This window comes from Bos indicus, chromosome 3 (assembly GCF_029378745.1).
Source record: "Bos indicus isolate NIAB-ARS_2022 breed Sahiwal x Tharparkar chromosome 3, NIAB-ARS_B.indTharparkar_mat_pri_1.0, whole genome shotgun sequence".
In the NCBI taxonomy this organism is placed as follows: domain Eukaryota; kingdom Metazoa; phylum Chordata; class Mammalia; order Artiodactyla; family Bovidae; genus Bos; species Bos indicus.
Window position 1 is genome coordinate 116,243,823 of NC_091762.1, and position 24,497 is coordinate 116,268,319.

The 24,497-nt window shown below is 46.7% G+C and overlaps 1 long non-coding RNA gene across 1 annotated transcript; it reads right to left on the reverse strand.

Moving 5' to 3' along the window:
• Positions 1–596: 596 nt before the first annotated feature.
• On the reverse strand, positions 597–23,819 carry LOC139182296 (uncharacterized). Its single transcript, XR_011565962.1, has 3 exons — positions 23,237–23,819; positions 9,989–22,480; positions 597–2,419 (listed from the first exon to the last, which is right to left on the reverse strand). It is a non-coding gene; the product is annotated as an uncharacterized lncRNA (long non-coding RNA).
• Between the last annotated feature and the right edge of the window lie 678 nt (positions 23,820–24,497).

Sequence of the window (24,497 nt, forward strand, 5' to 3'; positions counted from 1 at the left end):
ATCCAGAGACTGGATCAATGGCAATAGTGGCTGTGTAGACCAAGAAGAGATGACTCTTCCCAGCCTTCTGGGTTGACCAGATGGACGGACCACGGTCTTATGACTGAGCCAGGGGAACATAAGAGGAGGAGCAGGTTTTAGGGGGAAGATGATTGGCTTGATCTAGGAATTTGAGGTGCGTTGAGGAAGGAATCCGGAGAAGGCAATGGCACCCCACTCCAGTACTCCTGCCTGAAAAATCCCACAGATGGAGAAGCCTGGTAGGCTGCAGTCCATGGGGTCGCTGAGGGTCAGACATGACTTGAGCGACTTCACTTTCACTTTTCACTTTCATGCATTGGAGAAGGAAATGGCAACCCACTCCAGTGTTCTTGCCTGGAGAATCCCAGGGACGGGGGAGCCTGGTGGACTGCTATCTATGGGGTCACACAGAGTGGGACACTACTGAAGTGACTTAGCAGCAGCAGAGGAAGGAATCGATTGGCTGATGCTTGGAAGAGAGATCTGGGCTTGATTTGGAAGAAGGCAGAGGTACAGGGTGTAGGCAATTATCTAAGAAACCTGGAAAGCACGGCAGAAATGTAGAAGACACAATATGGATTTCATCTATTTTTAATTGAAGGCACTCGGACATTTTTATAAGGGACCAGAGCCACTGGTTTTCACTCCAAAGAAGACAAATCTGGTCTGCAGATGGCAGCAGGCAATCAGAGCAGAGATGGGAGAGACATGTGACCCCCCCAGAAGCCTCACATCTCAGGCAGCTGGCGCTCCGTGTTTTCTACAAGCTCTCAGCATAACGGTCTTGCTTCCCTTGTCTTCTCTGCATCAGCCTGCATCCTTCCTATACGTCCTTCATTGCTGGAAGCTTAAGTGAGGTTGAGAGGGCCTCTGTTTATAGCAACTGAAAGATGTGAGACCCACACCTTGACCTTCAGGGGCTCTGTCACTCAAACACATTTGGGAATTGGTGCCAAGGGTATCATTCACAGCTCTGAAACACCCCTCCACTGAGAGTCCACAGTGCTCACCCCCGTCTTTTGTCACCCTGCCCAAGAATACAGTTCTTGCTTCCCTCTCCATTCACCCTCTCAAAGTCAGTGCCTCTGTTGGGTATTTCTTCAGCACTTGTGCACACGTCTGCAGGTCCTCAGAACTCTCCATCCATGCTGTATGGATTTATTTGGCTGCTCTGGATCTTAGCTGCAGTTCCTGCACCCTCCCATCTTCGTTGCAGCCTGTGGAATCTTTCAGTTGCAGCAGGCAGGATTTGTAGCTGTGGCGTGTGAACTTCTCATTGCAGCATGTGGGATTGAGCTCCCTGATTAGGGATCAAACCTGGGCCCTCTGCGTGGGGAGCATGGAGTCTTAGCCTTTGGACCATCAGGACAATACCCCCTGTTGTATTTAAAGGGAGAAGAAACTAAGGAATATGTTTTACCCTTCACAGTCATGGAGCCAGGGTGCCACAGGCATATTTTCACCATGATGTTCAAGATATGGAACAAAAGACAGGCCAAATGTTAGGATTCCAGACAGGACTTGGTGCGGGAAACAAGTGGACAGCGTCCATTTGTCTTTTGAGTGTAGTTCAAACCAATAAGGCCAGGAAGTTCACCTGCGGCCTGTTGCTCTATTTTCTCTTCCTCCAAAGACGCTTCTCGCTTCCGTGGTGAGCAGCGAACAGGGGCTGCTCTATGGATGTAGTATCAGCACAGCAACTGTTTAACACTCTGCTTTGCATTTTGGTTGTAAAATAGGAAGATTTCATGGTATGTATGTTGGGAACTCTCCTCTCTAGGGAAGTAACATAAACTTCTGGGAATTTACGGCCGTTACGGGGAGAGTGTGCTGTGTTTTCCAATAAATACTTCTATTTTACTAGAAAGAGAAGTCATGTTTATTTGTGAAATTATTTGCATGATTTAGCTTGTCATGGTTGCAGTTCACATGCCTCAAACACACAGCAGGGTGAGAACTGAAAGGCCGAGTTTCCAGCATGTGGGAAAGGAAGTGACGTTCCACAGCAGCTGTTCTCTGCACTGCTTTTGCCTTGACTACCGAGGAGGGAGCCGTCTTTCAACCACAAGGGTTTTGCTTCCTTTTCAGAGATTGATCGCATGTGTAACTGCAGAAGACACACCACGGTGCTCCGTCACTTGCAAAGCACCAAAGCAACTGGACTTCCCTTCTCACCTGTCATGGCCCTTCGAGAAAATAGGTAACTGGCCAAGTGTGTGGAATTGTGATAGGAAGATGGTTGCAGGTAAAACGGGAACTTGATAACTGGTGTGCTCGTGAGGGACCCCAGCCTCCTTCAGGGCTCCTTCAGGAAGGATGTCTTCTTAGGATGGACCCATGGAGGCCTCATGGCTTCAGGGGCCAGTGAAGACTCTGCTTTGTCTCTGCCAGTCTCCTCCTGCACAAGGGCAAGCATTATTTCACTTGTATTTTTTCACTACAAATTTAAATAAAACGTGTGATCAATTCTTGGTGGTTACAACCAGGAATCAGATTTAAGGCAATAAAAGTGACCTGTGAGATTTATGTTATAAAATACAAAGATGGGTGGATATCATTCACCCTGGAACAGATGCTCTGGCCACCAGCTTGGTCATCCTCCTGAGACTCTGCAAGAGTGACTCTAGAAAACATATCAAAGTATAAAGAAAAAATAAAAACCGCCCAGAGCCTCTCCGTGCAGATAATGACTATTCATAAATATCATCCTTCTTTTTTGTTTTTCGCTTTTAACTTAGATCATACACTCTAAAAGTATAAGCACAGTTACTGATTAGGTTTGAGTTAAGAAATGCTCTGAAAAGAGGCAATTTGTTCTAGGTTTATCTGCAAAAGAATATGTATCCTTGTTCCCAAAGAATAAGCTCTACAAATATATAATAAGAATTTGTTTAGATTTACCCACAAGCTTATTATTTTCTTTGCTTGTCCTTTCTTCATAAATATCAGATCATTTTTCCCCTGAAATTATTTTATTTCTTCCAGATCTAGAACTTTTAAAGAAGTTACTTTGTGGAAGGTTTGTTGGTGAAAAAACTCAATTTTTGATAATCCAAAGGAATTTTTGACAGTATATATATCTGTGGTTGATGTTTTATTGTCAAATACTTCTTGGGGAATGAATACTTGAATTAATTTTTATTTTTTAAATTAAATAATTTTAATTTTATAGTGCTTTACAATTTTCGAAAGTTTCACACACATGATTTCATATAGTCCCATAATAACTCTTTATCCCTCTATTGCCCCTTCGCCTTTTATCTTTCCCCTGGTAACCACTAGCTTGCTCTCCATAACTGTGGGTCTGCTTCTTTTTTGCTATATGCACTAACTTGTTGTGTCTTTAAGATTCCGTCTATAAGTGATATCATACAGAATTTGTCTTTGTCAGATTCATTTCACTTATCATAAGCCCTCCAAGTCCATCCATGTTGCTGCAAATGGCAAAATTTCATTTTTTTTATGGCTGCGTAGAACCTACATTTAAAAGTGAAGTGTATCTCTTGAGGTAATACACTCAAATGTTCTGAAACTGGATTCTGGTGCTGGATGTACAACTATAAGCAGACTAGAAAGCACTTAAACAGGCGGAATTTACGGTATGTGGCTCCAGAAGCTTTGCATTTTGCACTCATTCTTTTTAAAAAAATTATTTTCTTTTAATTGGAGGATACTTGCTTTCAGTATTGTGATGGCTTTTGCCATACATCAACATGAAGAGGCCACAGGTATACATGCATCCCCTCAGTCTTGAACCCCCCCACCCCCCCCTCCACTATCTCTCTGGGTTGTTCAGGAGCACTGGTTTGCACTCATTCTTGATAGATAATTATCCTGGGTTTATAATTCTAGATCGAGAGTTCTAGATTGAACATGTTAATGGTATTATCCCACTGACTTCCAACTTTCATTACCGTAGCTGGACAGTCAGATTTCAGTCTAATTGCCATTCTTTTGTGATACTGTCTTTTCTCTGGGGTTACTTTTAAGATCTTTTTTCATGTTTAGTACTCTTAAAATTTTAAATAATATATCTGGGTGTTGAACTCTTTGCATGCATTCTGCTTGAGAACTGTCATGTTCCCTGAACCTATGAATTGGTGTCTTTCATCAATTCTGGAAAATGTGGAACCATCTTTCCTGATGACTGTGTCATCCTCCTTCTCTTATGTCTCTCCTCCCGGGATTTCTGTCAGGCATCTTACACATTCCTGTTGGTCCTTCCTATCCTTTCATTTCTCATTCGCATTTCCACTTCTCCCTTTTCTTACATTCCTATTTTTTAATTAGTTAATTTATTTTAATTGGAGGATAATTACTTTACAATATTGTGATGGTTTTTGTCATACACCAGCATGAATCTGCCATGGGTGCACATGTGTCCCCCCATCCTGAGCAGCCTAGATATGTCCATTGAAAGATGAATGGATAGGGAAGTTGTGGTACATGTACCCAATGGAATATTACTCAGCCAGAAAAAGGACACATTTGAGTCAGTTCTAATGAGGTGGATGAAACTGGAGCCTATTACACAGAGTGAAGTAAATCAGAAAGAGAAACACGGATTCTGCATATGAAGGCATGTATATGGAATTAGAAAGATGGTGAGGATGATCCTAGATGTGAGGCAGCAAAAGGGCTACATTCCTATTTTCTCGTTTCTCCCCAACAAGTCCATTACTGTGTCAGTCAGTAGGTTTGGATTTGCTGTTTGTTGTCTATGCTCATTCAGCTTTCCTCGTGGCTTGTCTGCTCATGTATTCTGTGATTTCACTTCTGAGTTTGTTTGTGAGCTCATGATCAGTGATCTTTGTCTCAGGGAACTCTCTGAGGCCTGGGTTGAAAGCACCTCTTCCAGAGATATTTGTATTCACTTCTGTCTGGCTCTTGCATGAAGGTCTACTTCAAACTAACTTTTGTGGTTCAAATTAACTTCTGGACCACAAAAGTGAGACAAAATCATCCCCCAAACTCACATAAGTCTGGCCTGTTATTATGAAGTATGGGGAGTATTTTTTCTTCCTGTAAGCAGGATCAAAGAATCGATGCTGTCAAACTGTGGTGCTGGGGAAGACTCTTGAGGGTCCTTTGGACTACAAGGAGATCAAACCAGTCCATCCTAAAGGAAACCAACTCTGAATATTCATTGAAAGTAATGATACTGAAGATGAAGCTCCAATACTTTGGCCACCTGATGCGAAGAGCCAACTCATTGGAAAAGACACTGATGCTGGGAAAGATTGAAGGCAGGAGGAGAAGGGGGCAGCAGAGGATGAGATGGTTGGATGGCATCATCAACTCAATGGACATGAGTTTGAGCAAGCTCTGGGAGATAAGGTAGGATGGAGGTGCCTGGCGTGCTGCAGTCCATGAGGTCGCAAAGAGTCAGACACGACTGAGCCACTGAACAACAAGCAGGACCAAGACCAAGAGGAAGATTCTCCATCATCTCCCTAGTTACTCCTCCCGGAGGGTATGGTACTGTCTGCGGAGGTCCCTGACCTGACCCTTCATCTCTGTCTCCTGCCCCATGTTTCTTGAGCAAACCAATCCAGCAAGAGGAAGCAGAGAGGACACTTGTAAACCTCTGGCCAGGAGCCCTTGTTCTGCTTGGGAATGGAGCGCCGTGTGACACAGGCAGAGAGAGGCTGGAGAGCATTGTCTGGGGAGACTTGCAGATGTTGGCTTTTTCCTGCCATAACAGCCAATAAAAATTCACATCAGCACAGTTCAGCATTTATTTAATTGTGGCTTATATTTACTAGATGAGTTTCTTGCCAGCTAGCTCATTTAAAAAACGCATCTAAAGAGGCGGCATTACCATTTTGGAAAATATTGCCTAAAGGCAGACAGCGAGGGCATGCATATGCTAGCCTTAAAACTCAACTGGAGCAGCTTTCGGTCACCAGTAAGAGTTATTTAATAGAAAACCTTAATTTTCTTTGTTCAACCTTGGAAGGAAATGTGAAACAGCTTTAACGAGTTACTAAGAACCCTTGGCAATCTTCACAAACTCTGTTGATCTGAAATGAGATAAACTCTCCTCTTTTGCAATAAAATTGAACTGAGATGCTTTTGAGAGGTTGATGTGTTTCTGTCTCTGTCCATCTGGGGGAGGTTTGTCTGAGCTCATGACTTCCATGGAGAACCCTCCCCTCTGTTTTAGCTTTGCCAGCTCCAGGCTCCATCCTCACTCCTGACCCAACCCTTCAGGCCTGAAGGGCTGCAGAAAGGGGGTGCTTCCACCTTTGTGGCCCCAACAGGCTTCACAATCTCTGGGTGTGTCTGTGAACTGCCCATCATCCTTTATGGGTCCCTGTTCAGTCACCCTTCTGGGTGTGCCATCTGCCCTTGCTCCTGCCTGGAAGGTGACTCTGGGTACCCCATGTTCCTCCTCACTGGGAAGAAGGCTTCCCTCCTTGGGGTCCACACACACAGCATGCTGGAGGGCCCATTCCTCCCAAGGGCTCTTCTCCATGAGGTATCTTTACCAACTGTTGGGTCTGGATCCCACGGGAGGCAAGCTGCCAGTAGGTTTCCAAGTGACTTAGTTTTTAACTAAACCGTGACAGAGCAACGATGCTCATCCAGGCAACATCCTCCTTCCTTGGCTGCAGTTCTGATCGTGAGAACATGGCGACAGCTGGTGCCAGAGACTGGAGCAGGGCCCTCCATCCCACGCTGCACCCGGAGTGGGGGAGCCACCACCTGTGCCCGCAGAGCTGTGACAGGCCCACAGGATTGGGCTGTGTGCCCGGTACGTCCCCAGGGAGTGCGTTTTGAAGGTGGACACTATGTCTGCTTGTTGCTGTTGTTCAGTCTCCAAGTTGTATCCGACTCTTCGCGACCCCATGGATAGCAGCATGCCAGGCTTCCCTGTCCCTCACCATCTCCCAAAGTTTGCCCAAGTTCATGTCCATTGAATTGGTGGTGCCGTTTAACCATCCCATCCTCTCTCGCCCCCATCCCCCTTGGACGGCAAGGAGATCAAACCAGTCCATCCTAGGGGAAATCAACCCTGAACGTTCTTTAGAAGGACTGACGCTCCAATACTTTGGCCACCTGATGGCAAGAGCCGGCTCACTGGAAAAGGCCCTGATGCTGGGAAAGTCTGAAGGCAGGAGGAGAAGGGGCCGACAGAGGATGTCTTGTGCTTAGTAGAAGACAATGGTCCGGGGAGCCATGAGTCACTTGACTTATTTCCAGAGGGCTGATGGGGAGTAGTGTTGGCAAATCACCACTTTCTCTACTGTGACTGAGGACGTTTCCACAGGACTCTCGTCCCTGACATAACCTTCGTGGTGTGACTGCTGGCGAGGACATCTGACCAGACAGGGCGCTGTCTGCTGGGGACACTCACTGACCTTTGACAGTGGATAATCATGGGCTTTGGCTCAGCATCGTGGAGTCTCGTTTTTTACCCTGTCCTTTCCCATGTCCGTGGTCACCAGAGGGCCCAGCTTTCTGCAGGCAGGCTGTGCAGTGTGGGAGCTGCAGGGGAAAAGTCAGTTACATCCTTTCTGGTGTCTGTGACTGGAATAGAAGGGGCTGGAATGCCTGAACAGGAGCACTGCTTTGCCAGACAAGGCCCAGCAGGGGACATCGGGAGTGGGTGGGCCCCCTGGGGCCCTGTTGTCTAGCAGGCCAGTGAGCTGACCCGTCTAGTCAGGTTAGAGACAAGCTCTGTTTCCAGAGGTGCAGATGCAACTGGTGAATCAACATTCTTCGTGTCAGCGAGCAGTAAATCCGCGCTGATGGATGGCGTTACCTTTCGAGGAATCCAGCCTGGGGGACTGCTTTGCTTTGTTTCAGGCCAGAGTCTCATGCAAAGGGTGACAAAAGCCCTAGACCAGCTCCAGGCGAGGCGGGTTCTCTGGGAGCAAATGACTCAGCCTCCCTAACCCAGGCCAGAGACAACTGAATAGCTGGGCAAGGTTTTGGGCGCAAAGCACGGCACCTCTCTGAGCCTCAGTTTCCCCATCTGCAAGATGGGTGTATTGATGCTTTCTGAAGGGCTGTTACCTGGGTTCAGAGATAAATGCAAAGTCTCTGGTAAAGAGTCAAGGCTCAGTAAGGATCTACTTATTCTTGCTATCATACTTTTGCTGTGAAAATAAAGCTATTCCTTGCGTCAGCCCTGAGCCTCCTGCTCCTGGCATCTTATTCTCTCCCTTGTACGTTGTTCTGGAGGCAAAGTCTTCCTCCCCATGGGTGTCCCCTCCTTGGTCTTCCTGGTCCCTCAGCACTGCAGATGCACCTGCCCTCGGCACTCTCTTCCACAGGGCGCTGCCCACCTCTGCATCTCACGTCCCACCTGCGGGTTGGTCTCAGAGGGGCCTGGCTGGCAGGACAAGCAGCTGCCTCACTGGCGCCCGCTTCTACGCCATCTTCGGAACATCCTGGCTCCTTGCCCAGGCCCCCTCGGGAGGCTGGCCTCTCATGCGCCAGAGCCCCTGCCCCTCCCCGAGCCAGGGGAGCCTCACCATGACTTTGAGCTGAAGGTGGCTGCTCGCAGGTGCAGCGGGGGGCTTGCAGGAAGGAAAGTGCGCTCCGGCCCGCCTACGGGGAACTCAGAGAGCTTTTCCCTGTGGAACTCTGAGTCCCCAGCCCCGGGGTGGGCTGTCTACACTGACACAAGGGGGTTGAGCTGTCAGCTCCCTCCCCAAGTCAGGCTGCCACCCCTATTCATGCACTAACTGACCGCAAAGTCAACACAGGTTGTGAGGGAACGGTCCACTCGTTCCCTGCCCTCACCACCTAATCCACAGAAGGATGGCTTCTGAAAGGCTATATGGAATATTTCTAAACAACAAAATGTGTTAGAGGCTGTTTGATATAGAGGACCTGTCCTTTCCAGTGTCAGCCAGCACAGGTTTATATTTTAGCCCAGACCTCCAAGCCCTCTACCAACTTGGACACCTGAGCCCCTGGGTCCCTGGTTCCTGCAGCTGGGACCTGGAGGAGGCTGGGTCCCACCCCCTCAGAGCCCGATGGGGCATCGGGGAGACCATGGCCGTGGCTCAGAGGCCCAGCTTCTGGTCTGGCTGCTGGCCCCACCCATCCTGCCGTGGGACTCAGGTACCCCTGTTTGGACTCTCTGTGTGTGTGCAAAGTCGCTCAGTCGTGTCCAACTCTTTGTGACCCCATGGACTGTAGCCCGCCAGGCTCCGCTGCCCGTGGGATTCTCTAGACGAGAATCCTGGAGTGGGTTGCCATTCCCTTCTCAACTTTGGACTCTAGCCTTGCTCCTTATCATCAAGTTCTCTTCCTTTTCTCCCGTTTTAGTAATTGAAACATGGTTTCTGTCTCCTGTGGAAACTTCTGCAGAGTTTCCGATCCAGCACTTTCATTCATTTACATTTCATTCATTTACATTTTTGTGGGGGAGACAAGATTTCTCAAGGCAAAGTGGGGATGATCTTTTTCAAAAATTTGTATTTGTTTATTGACTATGCTGGATCTTCGTTGATGCTCGCAGACTTTCTCCAGTTGTGGACAGCAGGGCCTGCTTTCTGTTGTTGGGCACGGGCTTCTCTGCTGGGGCTTCTCTTCTTGCAGAGCACAGAGAAGGGCACTTGGTAGTCGCAGGTCTCAGGCTTAGCTGCCCTGAAGCATATGGGATCTTCCCGGAGCAGGGATTGAAGCGGTGTCCCCTGCATTTACAGGCAGGCGGAGTCTTAAGCTCTGGACCACTGGAAAAGCCCAGTGATGATCTTTTAAGATGTAAATGTGCTTTGTGAAACCCTGAATGAGATGTGAAGCAGAGGAGACCTCCCTGGTAGGGGTCTCTGACTGAGGACGTGTGTCCTGATGGGCATGTCTCAGGATAGCAGGAAGGGACAAAGTTTGGGGAGAGAGAAAGGACTCTTTCCACCTGCCTATCATCCATCTAGTTTATTTCACTCATTTCTATTTTACATGGTGAAGAGCTGAGAAAATGAGCAAAATCAGAACTAAGGGAACATACCAACGTGGGTGCCACCATCCAAACAAAGCTCCCTGTAGAGTTTCAGTGTATTTCCTTCCAGTCTTTTCCTCCTCGGTTCCATCCTTCATGTGGTACTGATTGCCATGGGCTTCGGTGACCGCCAAACAATTTTTCCTCTGGGGGTAAGGATTCTTATTTGGAAAAAAATGTAAATATCTGCTATTGTCGAAAAACTAGAAAATATAAACTGATTGTGATGACACCAGGAGGTGTGTTTGTCCACGAAGTGTCTCTGTACTAAGATCTGGGTATGGGGACTGGAAGGGGTGGGGTAACAGGGCCTCAGAGCCAAGGGACCCCTCCCGACCCCCACGGCCACAGCGATGTCCATAGGACTTCATGCTGGCCACTTGCACAGGCTCCTCCCTTCCCAGGCCCCCGGCAAGGCTCATGGTATAACATTGTTTGGGACATTTGTAGAAGGAACACATTTTTTTTTTTTTTTTGAAGGAACACATTTTAACGGACAGTAGGTAATGCATGTCTCTTCCCATTCTGATTTCAAGTCTCCCTTGTCCCCTTTCCTGTGCCTGGTGGTCTGGAGCGGCCCAGGCGTGTTTAGTCATAATAATGAGTTCTTTTTCTGAAAGGGGCAACACAAACGCATCAGTTCCAGGCCCCACAACTTTGGATCCACCGTCATGTAGAAGGGGTAAGGGCTTCTCCAGTGGCTCAGAGTAAAGACTCTGCCTGCCAATGCAGGAGACATGGGTTCAACCCCTGGACTGGGAAGATCCCCTGGAGAAGGAAATGGTAACTCACTCCAGTATTCTTGCCTGGAGAATCCCACGGACAGAGGAGCCTGGTGGGCTATAGTCCACAGGGTTGCCTGATGTTGGTGGATCTGGAGGCACCCGAGGTGCAGGTGGGAGGGCAGGGGGAGCTCTCTTCCTATCTGCTGTGGAGCCTGTGCATGCGTCCATTGGGTCAGCCTCCTGTTGGAGAACAGGTGGGGAGGGTGATGTGAGGATCCCATCACAGAGGGATGGATCTTGGCTCCACTGAGGACTGAGGGCAAGATCTTGGCACTGAGTACCTCCCACCACCAAGGCAGCCGCTGGGGACCTTGTGTCACATGTATGCTCACCATCCTTTAAAGAGAATTCTGCCTGAGGCCAGAAAGACCAAGACAGAGGAGCCAATGAGGAAGAGCCAGAACAGTGAGAAAACAGATTCCTGAGGGCCTCAGTCAAGGAGAAGCTGGAAAATGACCCAGCTGCTTGGAACAGAACCCCCAGTTCTATAAATTAAGGCACAGATAGAGACGCACCTGCTTCAAGTCTGAGGTGAAAAGGAAACCCCTCAGCCCTGGGCGTGTTCGAGAGAATACGTGAAACACGGCTGTTCAGAGGCCTGCAGAACCGGCTCTGCGGGTGGGAGACGGGAGCCCACCCCCACCGCACGCCCACCCCAGGCTTGTGTTTAGATGTTGGGCTTGTGGGGAGGAACAGTTTGGTTTGTGGGCATCTGATATGGTAAAACAAGAAGGAAGTGTCTCAGAAAAAAATACGGACTTCAGAAGAAGAAAGTGTTTTCTTTGGTGATATTTTAATTATTTCATCTCAACTTGTTCCAGCCATTCTGGGAAAACTGTCCAGCACTGTTGTTCCATTGGTGTGGGGTTTTGTTTAGGAAATGCTTTTGCATCTCATCTCTGGAGCATTGCTAAATAGGATCCAGGTCAGAGACTCACAAAAGGTTCTTATTGTGGGGGGGGGCGGGTGGCAGGACACAGTGTCCTAAGGAGCAATGCTCAGTCATGACTGAGAGTCAGCGGTGGATTTGAATTTCGGGGGGACTTAACCTCAGGGCTGCCCTGGTGGCTCAGCAGTAAAGAATTCGCCTGCCAATGTAGGAGACATCGGTTCAACCCCTGGATTGGGAAGATCCCCTGGAGAAAGAAATGGCAACCCACTCCGGTATTCTTGACTGGGAAACCCGATGGATAGAGGAGCCTGGAGGGCTACAGTCCATAGGATTGCAAAGAGTCGGACATGACTTAGTGACTGAGCACTCATACATGGGACTTAATTTCAAGGAGGAAAGTGTGGTTTGAGAAGCTCCCAGATGGTTACGGTGCCTGCCTCCTTTCTTTTCCTCAATTCCGCTAAAGCCGGTGATTAAGACACATCCCTTTACCCTCAAGAGGCTATTAGTAACTTGGTGCATTTTACATAAATAAAGTGAAGTGTGATTGAGGCAGTGCCCACAGATTTAGGTAAAAACTCTATGGATCCTTGAGGGGGCGATAGATTTTGAATGGTTGAGCTGGGACATCATCATGGGGAACAAGGTGGGTGTATTGGTCCAGGCCCAGATGGGAGAGAGAGGCCACAGGCAACTTGAACAGGGCAGGTTTTAATATAAAGACATTAACTATAGGAGCAGCCACAACCCCAGGGCTGGGACCGGAGACCTCAGTGAAGAGGTCTCTCTGGTGGCAGAGATGTTGCTATGGCGATGCCTTATCAGGCCTTACCAGAACCCTGTCCATGGAGAAATAGCTCATCAGAGGTTACCCAGGTTTTGTACCAAAAAAACCCCACTGAGGTTTCTGCTTAAACAAACAAACAAACAAAAAAACACCCAGGGTGCTGCGGAAAGCTGCTGGCTATACCCAAACTAGAAAGCAAAATGCTTCCGCCTGTCGCTCGTGGGCTCCCTAGAGCCCCCTCCACCAACAAAGCTGAACACCATGCCAACCAGAAAGTAAACATATTGAAAGGGATCATACCCATTTTCACAGGACGAGGGAAAAGGTTGAATTTGTATCTGAGAGGCAATAAATAAATGAGCTTGACAGGAGGGTCTCACTGAGTGTCAAGTTTGGAAGGATCTTTAAAAGTCCTCTTGTGGGCTTCTCTGGTGGTCCAGTGCTTAAGGGTCGGCTTGCCAGTGCAGAGGACACATGTTTGATCCCTGGTCTGGGAAGATAACTAAGCCCGTGAACCACAGCTCCTGAAGCCCATGCGCCTAGAACCCGTGGTCCTCACCAAGAGAAGCCACCACAACGAGAAGCCCACGCACTGCAACCAGAGAAAGTCCTCGTGCAGCAGCACAGACCCAGCACAGCCAAAAACAAAGAATTTTTTGAGAGTCTTATTGATTCCAAATGCTCATGTCCCCATCATGGGGTGGCCAAGTTGATGAGACATCCAGGGCAAGGCAGCTACCTATGTCTAAAATGGTTAGACAGTCCCTCCACGTACTGAGCCAGCGTCCATCACCAGTTCTGGTCTGGGGGACAATTATCTTGTCGTCCGCCTGACAGCTCTTCTAATACACGAACCCAGACCTTCCGCTTTGCTCCTCCCTCAAGTCTTCTGCCTCTTGCAAGCTATGTGTCCTTATGACCGCCCGGACATTCAGAAGCTTTTCACTCCACCAAGCACAGGTATGAGACTGGGTAGTCTCTCCACCCAGAAGTCTGCGCTCTGGTTGTGTGAAATTGAGTAGGACCACTTCATTCATAACTGATTCATCTCACGGGCCACAGTGGTTGACCTAAGGCCTACTTCCTGATCCATGTTAGAAATGGGACTTTTCAGGGACAGTTAGTTAAAAATAGATACTGAGAGCAATGGACAGAAACTCACAGACAGGAAACCACAAATTCATATAGATATAAATAAGTCAATGAATAAACAGAAAGTTTGAGGAAGAATGAGATATTTGCATAGAGTCAAAGTCCCTCCCCTCAAAGTCACATAGGAGAAAAGAGTAAGACAGTGAAGAAGTCTGACTGACAGTTCCTGAACCAAGGGATCAAAGTGAACATCAGTGCAGTAATGAATCAAGGGATCAGGTGGATATTGTCGGTACAGTAGTAGAACCAAGGAATACTGTTCACCCCCGATGGGCTTCAGAGAGAACACACACCTGTAAGAAAAGTGAAAGTGAAATCTCTCAGTCGTGTCCGGCTCTCTGCAACCCACATGGACTATGGAGTCATGGGATTCTCCAGGCCAGAATACTGGAGTGGATAGCCTTTCCCTTCTCCAGGGGATCTTCCCAACCCTGGGATCGAAGCCAGGTCTCCCGCATTGCAGGCGGATTCTTTACCAGCTGAGCCACAGGGGAAGCCCACACCTGTGAGACTCCTTGCCAAAAATGCATAACCTATATCTAACCACGAGGAACCATCAGACAAACCCAAATGGGAGAACAGTCTACGATATAACTGTCTTGTTATTTTCAAACCTGTCCACACCATGGAAAGACTGAGAAACTGCTAGACGGACAAGGAAAGAGGTATAATGACCAGGGCAAGCCACGATTCAGAGGCTCCTTTTTCTATACAAGATACTGCTGGGATAAATGGCAAAACTTGAACGGGCTCTGGAGACTTGGAGGCATGAATGATTTGAAGTTAGTTTTCTGGATTTGGTGGCTGCTTTGGGATAAAAGAAGAATATCCTTATTTGTGACAAAAGCACGTTACGTATTTCAGGGGGTGATAGAACATCATGTCAGCAACTCAGTCTTAGATCGTTCAGGAAAAGAAGAGTCTTTGTTCTCTACTTATAATTTTTCTTTAAGTTTGTAATTATTTAAAAATAAAAAGGTAAGAGGAAGGAAGGAAAGAAAGAAGTAACAAAGGAAGGAAGAATGGAATTTCATTCTACTTTTGCCTCATATGGTGTTTTAAGCTTTTTAGAGGTATTTTCAAATTACATGGAAATGATAATATATAATCCTATTAGCAGGTATAAAATGTGGATTCTTAAAACCCATAGCAGCTGGAATAATTCTATTAGATATACTCAGATATTTCTTCTTTGATTGTCTTCAGGTTTAGATATTTTTTTAAGCTGAAATTGCTTTTAGACTTTGAAGCTAAAATCTTTATATTGAAGTTTGTGGAATGTTAAATCACAATACTTCTGAATGTTGCCAAAGTTTCAGAAGAATGAGACTTAGTCTGACCTGATGTGCTTGGTATCTCATTAGGCTTTCCACGCTTTGATACGCTCTCCTGGCAAAAGTCTCCTGGGCTCACTCAGAGATCAGAAAACACTCTATTCTGTGTCAAACTTTACACTGAAGTAAAAGTAGAGGAAGCAGTGCTTCACTCTGAATTTTCTATTCAAGTTTTTTTTTCTTTCTTTTCTTAAAATTTAAAAGCTAAGAATGAAAAATTTCAAATATGGAGAACAGCAAGTAATATAACGTATTCCCATGAACCCACCAGTAAGATTTAACAGATGAGAGTATTTTGCCTAAAGAAATAAAAACATTACAGAGACAGTGTGCTGTTCCTGGGGCTGCTCCTGCTTCCTACTCCTGTTCCTCGCTCCATTGTATTTCTCTTTCTCTCTGCTGATGAAACCTTTGTCCTCAGGTTGGTGTATAATCATTCTTCCATCTATGTAGGCTCTTTGAATAGTTCCACAAACAATATATACTTTTCTTTAAGTGCTTTACATTTTTATATAAATAATATCATTTTGAATATATTATATGTGTGTGTGTGTGTGTGTGTGTGTGTGTGATTCTGATGCTGGAAAAAATTGAAGGCAAAAGGAGAAGCGGGCAGGAGAAGATGAGATGGTTAGGCAATATCACTGACTCAATGGACATGAATTTGAGCAAACTCCAGGAGACAGTGGAAAATAAGAAAGCCTGGCATGCTGTAGCAAAGATCTGGACATGACTTAGCAACTGAACAAAAATAACAAATATGTACACTCTACAACTTTTTAGAATTAGTAACATTTAATGAAAATCACAGGGCTTCTCTGGGGGCTCAGCTGGTAAAGAATCTGCCTGCAATGCAGGAGACCTGGGTTCGATCCCTAGGTTAAGAAGATCCCCTGGAGGAGGGCATGGCAACCCACTCCAGTATTCTGACCTGGGGAATTCCACTCACTGTATATGTATAGTCCACGGGGTCTCAAAGAGGCAGACATGACTGAGCGACTTTAACTTCACTTCACTCACAGATCTCAAGTATACAGTTTCATAAAATTTGATAAATATATACACTTATGTCACAACCTGCCCAGTCATGATACAGAACATGGCCATCCACATCAGAAAATTCCCTTCCAATTAAGCCCCACCCCTATAGGCAACAACCATTGGATTTCTACTATGATACTGTAAATATCATTGTTCTTAAACTTTTCTAATTGCTAAGGAGCCTTTGTTGTATATCAACGGACTGTATATTGACTGTAAAATGAACATTTCATGCAAAGATGAGCATAATAAAGGACAGAAATGGTATGGACCTAAGCAGAAGATATTAAGAGGAGGTGGCAATAATATATAGAAGAACTATACAAAAAAGATCTGAATGACCCATATAACCACGATGGTGTGACCACTCACTTAGAGCCAGACATCCTGGAAAGTGAAGTCAAGTGGGCCTTAGGAAGCATCACTATGAACAAAGCTAGTGGAGGTGATGGAATTCCAGTTGAGCTATCTCAAATCCTAAAAGATGATGCTGTGAAAGTGCTGCACTCAATATGCCAGCAAATTTGGAAAACTCAGCAGTGGCCACAGAACTAGCAAAGGTCAGTTTTCATTCCAATCCCAAAGAAAGGCAATGCCAAAGAATGCTCAAACTACCACACAATTGCACTCATCTCTCACGCTAGCGAAGTAATGCTCAAAATTCTCCAAGCCAGGCTTCAACAGTAGGTCCAGATGTTCAAGCTGGATTCAGAAAAGGCAGAAGGACCAGAGGTCAAATTGCCAACATTTGTTGGATCATTGAAAAAACAAGAGAGTTCCAGAAAAATGTCTACTTCTGCTTTATTGACTATGCCAAAGCCTTTCACTGTGTGGATCACAACAAACTGAGGAAAATTCTCAAGAGATGGGAATATCAAACCACCTGACCTACCTCCTGAGAAATTTGTATGCAGGTCAAGAAGCAACAGTTAGAACTGGATAGGGAATGGCAGACTGGTTCCAAATTGGGAAGGAGTATGTCAAGGCTGTATACCTTCACTTTGCTTGTTTAACTTATACGCAGAGAACATCATACGAAATGCTGGACTGGATGAAGCACAAGCTGGAATCAAGTTTGCTGGGAGAAATATTAATAATCTCAGATATGCAGAGGACGCCACCCTTATGGCAGCAAGTGAAGAACTAAAGAGCCTCTTGATGAAAGTGAAAGAGGAGAATGAAAACCTGGCTTAAAACTCAACATTCAGAAAACTAAGATTGTGGCATCCGGTCCCATCACTTCATGGCAAATAGATGGGGAAAAAATGGAAACAGTGACAGATTTTATTTTCTTGGGCTCCAAAATCATTGCAGGTGGTGACTGCAGCCATGAAATTAAAAGATGCTTTCTCCTTGGAAGAAAAGCTATGACCAACCTAGACAGCATATTAAAAAGCAGAGACATTACTTTGCCAACAAAGGTCCATCTAGGCAAAGCTACGGTTTTTCCAGTAGTCATGTATGGATGTGAGAGTTGGACCACAAAGAAGGCTGAATGCTGAAGAACTGATGCTTTTAACTGTGGTGTTGGAGAAGACTCTTGAGAGTCCCTTGGAATGCAAGGAGATCCAACCAGTCCATCCTAAAGGAAATTAGTCCTATATATTCATTGGAAGGACTGATGCTGAAGCTGAAGCTCCAATACTTTGGCCACCTGATGCAAAAGTATTTGGCCACCTGATTCATTGGAAAAGACCCTGATTCTGGGAAAAAGACTGAAGGCAGAAGGAGAAGGGGACAACAGAGGATGAGATGGTTGGATGGCATCACCGAGTCAATGGACATGAGTTTGAGTAAGCTCTGGGAGTTGGTGATGGACAGGGAAGCATGGCGTGGTGCAGTCTATGGGGTCACAAAGAGTCGGACACGACTGAGAGATTGAACCGAACTGAACTGATTGGACTGTACATGTGTGTCTATTTTTGGACTATTTTGTCTATCTATTAATATTTGTCTATCATGTGAATACCATACCAGATTGATCCTATATCTTTACATTAGGCCATAAAATCACAAAGTGTAAGTTCTCCAACATTCTTTCAAGTTAGTTTTAAATATTTTTAGGTCTTTTCAATTACCATTAAAATATAAAAATCAACCTGTTAATTCTGCCAAAGAATATTCTGGGGTTTTGATTAGGACTGCATTGTGTTCACACACAAATTTAGGAAGAATTCATGTATTAACATGTATTGAGTCTCCCAATCCATGAACATGCTTTACCTCCTCATTCATTTTTGAGGAGAGCATAGCAACCCACTCCAGTATTCTTGGCTGGAGAATCCCATGGACAGGGGGGCCTGGCAGGCTCCATTCCCTTTGGTTTCACTTAATTTCTCTCATGGCTGTTTAGTTCTCGAATTTGTTTTGTAGATTCATCAGGATTTTTTCTATGTAAATAATCATGTCAACTGCCAATAAAATAAGTTTTACATGTTTTTTCCAATGGCAGCCCACTCCGGTACTCTTGCTTGGAAAATCCCGTGGAAGCAGAAGCCTGGTAGGCTACAGTCCATGGGGACGAAAATAGTCAGACATGACGGAGCAACTTCACTTTCACTTTCTTTCCAATCCATTGCCTTTATTTCTTTTTTTCCTTATTGAGACTAGCTCAGAAACCAGTACAATATTGAAAGGAGATGGTAAAAGTGGGTATCTTTGCTTGTTTTTAATTTTAGATGTAGTTAAGGTATTCAATTTTTTAGCGTTACGTATGATGTTAACTAAGTATTCATACATGCCCTATATCAAGTGTATACATTGGTTATATCAAACTAAGAAATTAAATCTAATCAAGATTATTTCATTTCCAGATTGCTGAAAGTTATCATGAATTGGTTTTAAAGGTTTTCAAATGCTTTTTTATTAATTTAGTGAATTCTATTAATTTTGAAATGTTTAACTGGCCTTGTATTTCAAGAATAAACCCCACTTAATCATGATATATTATACTGTTGTATTTGATTTGCTTTTTAAAGGATTTTTATGTCTATGTTCGTGAGGGATATAGGCTTGCAAGATCCTTTTTGGCTAATGTCTGGTCATTTCTAGTTTGAGTTCTTATAAATAGTCCTCTTATAAACATTCTGGCTTTTTTTTTTTTTTGCTGCAATATAACACCTTTAAGTTGTGTATTTATGTTGCAGTGGAACTTCTGGGTCATAGGGTATACGTATGTTTAATTTTAGCAAATCCCGCCAAAGTGGTTGTGGTATTTTGCACCTCCACCATCCGGGTAGAGTGTGTCACTGGATGTGTGTGCTGTGAGCTACTTTCTGCTAGCCTGCAAAGGGTCAGGTCCAGAAATTGAGAGTGAGCATTTAGAAACTTCTAGAAATGTGCCAGTGGCACATGCATCCACAGCTGGCAGCCTTGTGTGACAGTGCAGACTGACACTGCAGATGGCACAGCTGCCTGAGGGGCCCCAGGCAGGGGCTTCTGTCCCGGTGCTTCTCGGTGGACCACGTTCTGGTCTGCAATGCACGGGAGCCTACAAAGGATGCTGGTCTTCACCGCACAGAGTTTGAGAAGCAGGGGTGTGGGAAAATTCTGGCGGTTCCACAGCCTTTGGTAACACTCAGTCATCTCATTTTATTTTTTCTGATGGGGGTCCAGTTGTCTGGCCCCGTTATTTTAGTTTGTATTTTCCCTATGACTAAGGAAGTTGTACACTTTCCGTTATGTGTTTAGGTCATCTGGAGATCCCTCTGTGTGAAGTATCTACCTGCTCACATTTTTTGCCCACTTGCAAGGTGTATATTTTTTCAGTTGAAGTATTGTTGTCATTCAGTTGCTCAGTCATGTCCGACTCTTTGCGATCCCATGGACTGCAGCACACCAGGCTTCCCTGTCCTTCACCATCTCCCGCAGCTTGCTCAAACTCATGTTGATCGATTTGGTGAAGCCATCCAGCCATCTCATCCTCTGTCACCCCCTTCTCATCCTGCCTTCAATCCTTCCCAGCATCGGGGTCTTTCCCAATGATTTGGCTCTTCAAATCAGGTGGCCCAAGTATTGGAGCTTCAGTTTCAGCATCAGTCCTTCTAATGAATATTCAGGATTAATTTCCTTTAGGGTTGACTGGTTTGATCTCCTTGCAGTCCAAGGGACTCTCAAGAGTCTTGAGAATTGAAATATAGTTGATTTCTAATATCACGTTTGTTTAAGGTATGCAGCACAGCAATTTACACACACACACACACATATTCTTTTTCAGATTCTTGTCCCTTATAGGTCATTACAAAATACTGAGTATGGTTCCCTGTGCTATACAGTGGTCTCTGTGGGTTATCTATCTCATATATAGTAATGTCTATATGCTAATCTCAAGCTCCTGGTTCAATGTTAATGTTTTAGGTTTCCCCAAAACCCTGAACCTGGACTCTTTCCTAAACTCCACCCCCGACTTCTACGAGGGAGAAGATGAGCAAAATAGGAGGAGAGCAAAACCCTGATTTGAAAGTGAGATTTGTCTGAGTTTATTCAGGTCATATTTATGAGCACTCAGCATGAGCCAAGCGTCGAGTGTGCCCACAAGGACACAGCACTGAAACAGAACAGGCACATTCTTGCTCTGCAGGACTTTACACTCGAGCGGGTAGAAGACAAGCACAAAATGATGACTTTGGATGGTGAGTAAGTGTTACGAAGAAAGCAAAATAATGAAGAGAGTAACTGGGATGGAGGGATTCTTTGGCTAGAGTGGAGAAAGTGTTTCTAAAGCAATTGTATTTAAGCCTGGAACAGGATAATGAGAAGAAGGCAGCCATATAACAATGACTAGAAACAGCATTCCAAGAACAGAAAACATCGGGGGCAAAGGTCCCGAGGTGGAAACAAGCTGGTCCAGGTCTTGATTAAAGACTATTCTCCTATGTGGGTCAAATCTGATAAGTTATATGCCCCACAGGCCAAGTGTAGTGGATGCTGGTGGTATTCCCCCAGGTCCCCTTGACCCCTTCTAGTTCTGTGTACCCCCTTGGCACCCTTAATGTGGGTTTACTGCCCAGGCTTGAGACTGGGTGAATCTATGAGAGGCTGACCTCGATTTCCTAGAGCAGCTTTGCCCACGCAGGTTGAGAACGGGAAGTATCTGTGGTTATATTCCCCGACCCATCACCCAGCAGTCCAGATCCACTGGCTGAAGGATACAGGACAGGAAAACTAGCTTCCTTGCCTGGGGTTGGCACAAATTAGGGTGCAATTTAGGCTTCAGAGAGACATCAGGGATCAGGCGACAGGTGAGAGACAGGTCAGAAATGGTATCTCTGGTTATCTTTCCCCCTGCACTCGCCGGCTTCTTCTGGCAGCACTTCCTTAATACATCGGTGCCCCCTGAATTCTCACCCAAGAGTCTGCTTTTAGAGCCCTGATACACGTTGTACATTTAAGAGTATGTCTTTCTGTGCTGGGAAGCTAGGCAAACCAGGCTGAATCGCCCTCTTTTTCACAGGCAGTGACCTGCCCCGGGGCAGGCTGCCCACTCCCTCTGGGCCTTAGTTTCCTCCGGTACAAAAGCAGGACACAAACGACACTTGAGGTCAGGGCTGCTGTGACGGTTAACTGGAAGAATGCGACGCTTAGCACAGAGGCTGGCAAAAGTCACACACGCACAGCTGTTACTGCACAAAGTTTAGGGAAGAGTTCATAAAATGTTGCAAGGCTTTAGTTTTATATCTTCAAGGGTGTTCTGTGTCACCAGAATTTGGCCAGGGCCAGGGGATGAGGCGGGAGAGAAATAGCCTTTCTGGGACCTACAAGGTGCCTCCAACGTTTTCATTTAAGCCTGAGAGTGAAAGTGAAAGTTGCTCAGTTGTGACTTTTTGTGACTATTTGTGACCCCATGGGCTATACAGTCCATGGAATCCTCCAGGCCAGAATACTGGAGTGGGTAGCCTTTCCCTTCTCCAGGGGATCTTCCCAACCCAGGGATTGAACCCAGGTCTCCTGCATTGCAGGTGGATTCTTTACCAGCTGAGCCACCAGGAAAGGCCAAGAATACTGGAGTGGGTAGCTTAACCCTTCTCTGGTGGGTCTTCCCAACCCAGGAATCAAACAGGGGTCTCCCGCATCGCAGGCAGACTCTTTACTGGCTGAGCTACCAAGGAAACCCTAAGCCTGAGATGCACCTGCCAAGAATAGAAGGTTCTGTTATAATCACTTTAAAGACAGGAACCTAAGCATCCAAGGACATAAGATGCCTAAGGAGACATGGTGTGCAAGGCAGGCTCTAAATTAGACCCATCGGACCCCAGCCCAGCCTGGGACCTCCATCCCCTTGAGGGCAGGGCTCTGTCTTCCCTTCCAGGTCCTCTCACCACACCAGGCATTGGCATCTGTGGTTCGGGGTGGTGGGATGTCCAGTCCTGGCTGAGATGACTTCCGCCAGGCCAAGCCTCTGGCTGGTTCCAGGAATCCATAACACCTGGTGTGATGTGCTGAGGTTGCAAGGAAGCCCCGCCCTGGGGCTGGGTTAGTCTTCGGCCTTCGGGCAACGGTGCAGGGGAGCCTCTGTGGGCCACGTATGCAGTCATCAGAGACCACCCTCTCTCCATCCTACTGTGCCTCCTGAAGCTCCCACCCTGCCCGCCATCAGAGACCACCATCTCTCCATCCTAACTGTGCCCCTCGAAGCTCCCACCCTGCCCGCCATCAGAGACCACCATCTCTCCATCCTAACTGTGCCCCCCGAAGCCCCCACCCTGCCTGCCATCAGAGACCACCGTCTCTCCATCCTAACTGTGCCCCTCGAAGCTCCCACCCTGCCCGCCATCAGAGACCACCATCTCTCCATCCTAACTGTGCCCCCCTGAAGCCCCTACCCTGCCTGCCACAGCTCTGGCCCTCCAGGATCCCTCTGAAAGGGAGCTGGGGTTTCGAGGCAGGAGGTTGATGGGGCCACATCCACAGGCAAATGAGAGCCCAGTGGGGACAGCTGCTCTATGGGGGTCTAAAATCCCAGGTGCAGATTATAGACAGGGAAAAAGAGGGGCTTGGCTGAACACCCCTTCACGGCGCCACTGAATGAGTAGTCAGGGCTAGGAACGGGTCAAGGAACTATGAGTTCTGGACAACCCTAGGCACAGAGACCCATTCCTGCTTCTCGGAGTTTCCCATGGGGCTAATCAAACCCATTCTTCCCCAACTAACCCCTCCGTTAGAAACGCAATCCTCCCAACAGCAGGGCAGACTTCCAAACGTTCCAAGAGACATTTTGGGTCCCAGGGGGATGGATTCCTGTTCCCTTGCAAAACCTGGCTTACTTACCCTCTCAAATCCCCCAGGACTGGGCTCTCCGAGAGGACTGGGGGTGGGAACAGCCAGGGGAGTACTCGGACCCGGGAGGGTGGTGGGCGGGCGCACGCAGCTCTGCACGAACTGAACCGGTACCAGGATCCCTGCGCCCTTCGCCCTCCTCTGGATGCTGAGCCCTCTCGGGCCCCACAGCATCTGACCTGAAGTGGGTTCTTTTTTTTTCTTTTAACATCTAGTTTGTGTTTTCCTTCCTCTGCTTTAGCGACTGCATCCTGTCGCACTGGTTTTTCTGCGAGGAGGCTTGCTTTCTTTACAACACAGCACGCCTAATTGAGAGCAGATTCAAACCCATCCTGCCTTTTGCTCTGGCCCCTGGAACCTGCCAAAGGAGAATCGTGTTCACTGAGGGACAGATCAAGTTCATAGACATAGAAGGTCAGCCTGTGCGTCGCTGTCTGGAGGAGGGCAGCTCTGTCCTGGCTGCCGCCGCGGGCATTTGTCAGGCTCAGACGCAGGGTCACTGCCAGGAGAAAACAGGTCCAGGAAAGTCCTGAGCGTGTACTTACAGACTCCCCCAAATCCTGCGTGTGTGCATCCCGGCGGCCTGGGTTTTACTTCACAGTCACTTTCACTGTGGGAGCTTGGAGATGGGGCTTCTGGTGCCCAAGAGACAGGGCAGGAAGAAGGTCCGTGCCAGTGGTTAAGGACAGCGACCCGATGAGCCGGGACAGGGTGGGCAAACCCCCTCTGAGAGCCTCCCAGAGCAGGTGTGCTCTTAGCTCGTATTTTGGAGTGATTTCACTGTGCTGGTGAAGTTTCATCTAAACAAAATATTTCTTTTGTTGAGGGCTTTCTGCAACACGGAGGCCTTCTGGCTGCCCAAGAGTTTGACCTCCCTTCTCCAGACTCGGCATTTCGCTGTCTGCTGGTATTTTTAGTAGAAGCATAAAAAGAATCTCAGAAGGTTTGGGCTGGGGAGAAGGGAGAGGAGGACTGGGTGCCTGCTTACAGTGACTTGAGCCATGGAACTAACGCCAAGAGGCAGAAAGCAAAACAGAAGCCGCAGAACAGCAGTTACTCTGGGGGAAAGCTCAGTAAGCATGGTTTTAAAAGTGAAAGTTCAGGTCCTTGTCTTACCCTTGATTAATCTAAATAGGGCAGTAGAGGTGATTATTATGTGAAGCACATTTTTAGGTCTAATTCCCCCATGGACAGAACTTCAGCCACCCACTTCTAGATAAGAATGTATATGTCAATAATAAAAATAAATATT